We start from the raw sequence: 3,630 nt of genomic DNA on the forward strand, positions 1-3,630 counted from the left end.
TACGGATGGTTGTGAGCCACCATGTGGTTGCTGGGATTTGAACTCTGGACCTTCGGAAGAGCAGTCGGGTGCTCTTACCCACTGAGCCATTTCACCAGCCCTGATTCTTTATTTTTACACAAAGAACTGTATCCTGGGCTGAGGAGGAGAACTCACTGAGCAAAAGGCAAACACACAATGCCCAGTACTAGAACTGGTCCTGCCAAACCACCCAGCTCTAGGACTAGTGAGAGGGTCTGTCTCCAGAAATAAGGTGGAGAGCAATAGAGGAAGATTCATGGCTGCCCCTGGTTTACACACACACACACACACACACACGAGCGTGTATGTTCATGTACCTGAACATATGCATGCACACATACACACACATACATGTACCTGAACATATGCACACACACATGTACATACACATGAACACACACATGCATGAGCACACACAGAGTGTGTACATGTACCTGAACACATACATGCATACACATAATGTGTACATATACCTGAACACATACATGCACACACAGATACACACATATGTGTACATGTACCTGAACACACACATGTATGTGTACATGCATCTGAATACACACATGTGTGTGTGCACATGCACTTGAACACAAAAACATGAACATACACATGTACACATACCTGAACACATGCATGCACACACACTCGTGTATACATGCATCTAAACACACACATAGTTGCTGTGGTCATGGTCTCTTCACAGCAATAAAACCCTGACTAAGACAGACAGTAAAAGGACTTCAGTTGACATCATGCGTCCAATCTGAGCCAAAGGTTCCAGGCAGTACTCAGTAGCACTGTGTGGCCTGATGCCTTTGCACACACTAAGTGTTCGAAACCAGGCTATGGGCCAGAAAGATGGCTCAGAGGGAAGAGGTAACTGATTCCTATCCTGAACTGATAAAATCTGAGGTCCATCCCCGCACAGTGGAAGGAGTGAACCGACTCCTGAACACTGTCCTCTGACGTCCACACGCGCACAGTGCCAGAGGAGGCCAGAAGTGGGCATGGAACTCCAGGAAGCAGAGTTCCAGGAGGTTTTGAGCTTCTGTGTGGATACAGAGGATCAATGTGTGTCACCTTTGAGAGCAGCCAACATTCTCAACCACTGAGCAATCTCTCCATCCCCTGACCATAATGATTTTTAAAAGACAATATGGAATCAAAGAATACACACTACCAGAAGCGCCTGGAGTTCAATTTTGATTTTAAATTAATCTTTTACTGTCTTGCATTCAGAGTCAAATTTTTCACGACCCCCACACTCATTTACACATTTCACACGTGACCCCATGGAAGGTGTGTTATCTAAGCAGCTGGGAGCTACATGCAGATCACCACCGAAGACATTCTCCTTGCTGGTCAGGATTTGTCTCCTTTAATCCCCGATGAAACAGACCACGGGGAAGGAGAAGGGACTGGGTACTTTGACACACACACACACACACACATCTAGGTCAGAGGCAGATCTTTGACCTAGATATGAACAGTCCCTTTCCCAACCTGACTTCCTCTTCCTCTTGCTGGGTCAGGCTCTCTAGCCTTAGGCTTTCATATGAATACTTTCCCCTTGGCTCAGTCTCAAAATGAGACGAGTCCTTGTCCTATGCTGGTGTTGAAACTTTTGTCTGAAACAAATCATCTCCCAGGGAGTCAGGGAATCCAGAAGGAGAAGGAACAAAAGGCAGGACTGTTAAAAATAAACGATTAGGGGCTGGAGAGATGGCTCAGCGGGTAAGAGCACTGACTGCTCTTCCAAAGGTCATGAGTTCAAATCCCAGCAACCACATGGTGGCTCACAACCATCCTTAATAAGATCTGATGCCCTCTTCTGGTGTGTCTGAAGACAGCTACAGTGTACTTACATATAATAATAAAATAAATCTTTAAAAAAAATAAAAATAAAAAAAAATAAACGATTAAATCCAAGTTTTCCTTTCCCAGCCCTGGCTCCTGGAATGACAACTCTGAGACTAAATATTTATTAATAAATGCTTAGGACAGGCTGGAGAAATGGCTCAGAGGTTAAGAGCACACCGGTTGCTTTTCCAAAGGTCCTGAGTTCAATTCCCAGCAACCACATGGTGGCTCATAGCCATCTAGGATGGGATCTGGTGCCCTCTTCTGGCTTGCAAGCATACTTGCAGGCATAATAAATTAGTTTATTTTAAATTTATTATTTAAGCATACTTGCAGGCATAATAAATTAGTTTATTTTAAATTTATTATTTATTTATTTATTTTTAAAAAAGAAAGAAGCTGGGCGTGGTGGAGCACACCTTTAATTCCAGCACTCGGGAGGCAGAGACAGGAGGACTTCTGAGTTCGAGGCCAGCCTGGTCTACAAAGTGAGTTCCAGGATAGCTAGGGCTACACAGAGAAACCCTGTCTCAAAAACAAAACAAAACAAACAAACAAAAAATTTGGATAAATGGGTTGAAAAAATAGGCTTCAAGTCATGTTCAAAGCCAAAATGTCTAACATGAAGAAGGCACTTTGAAAGGTACAGCCTGGATGACTAAAGTCCCTATGTCAACCACTTGATCTCCCCAAAACTGTTTCCTATAGTTGCTGTTATCTTGGGGTTCTGGGGGTTTACCTTTATTATTTTTTAATTATGTTGTAGGTTCAGGGGGTTGGTGTGTGTACATGAGTGCAGTTGCCGGCAGAGTCCAGAGTTGCTCAGGCTCCTGGAGCTGGTGTCTGTCACAAGCAGTTGTGAGCCCCCTGATGTGGGTGCTGGGAAGAGCAGCAAGTGCTCTTAAACTATGAGCCAGCTCTCCAGCCTCTCCCGGACGAGCTGTTACTCTAATCTCCTCTCCCTACCAAGGGACCCACCAGAAGTCCTGGATTTGAGATGACCCAGAATATCAGTCTGGCCATCTCTCTAACGGTGAGAATAACGCCATGACACCGCTCGAAGGTAGTTGGCTATTGTATAAAATAATGGACCTTCGGCATTCCTGCGGACTGATCAGCCTGTGAGCTAGTTCTCCCAGATACCTCAGCTATTAAAACACCTCTCCTTGGAGGTAGAATGTGAAGCAGAGGAAGGGGCTCACTGTGGGCCTGGCACTGTGCTCAGAGCTTCCCACTAACCCACTTCATTCACAAAAACCCCAGGAAGGAGATACTATCATTGCTGTAGTTTGTATCTGGAATGTTTCAATGGCCCACAATTTTAAGGCTTTGTCCCTGGCAGATAGTGTTATCGGGAAATGAAAAAATCTTTAAGAGATGGTCTGCTCACAGCTACCTGATGGGTGTTGTGAATCTCTTATAAACATCACCTGTCAATAAAAAAAAGCCGATGGCCAATGAGCTGAGGCAGGAAGTAGGAGGTGGGACACTGGCAGGAACAGAGAGGATTCTGGGTAATAGAAAGGGATAAAAGAGAGACCAGGTGAGAGCCGGGAGAGATTGGAGAGGGGGTGGGACTGAGGAGAAATGTAAGCCATCAGTGTTTGCACAGCAGGAGTCTGTGTCCATCCTCCGTGTTACCACAAAGGCCACGCAGACATCCCTGCTCTTAGCTGCCACCTGGGGCCGTGTTGATGTCCAAGGGCTGTACAGAGTCTCTCTCTCTCTCTCTCTCTCTCTCTCTCTCTC

Source organism: Mus caroli, chromosome 15 (genome assembly GCF_900094665.2).
Source record: "Mus caroli chromosome 15, CAROLI_EIJ_v1.1, whole genome shotgun sequence".
NCBI lineage: Eukaryota > Metazoa > Chordata > Mammalia > Rodentia > Muridae > Mus > Mus caroli.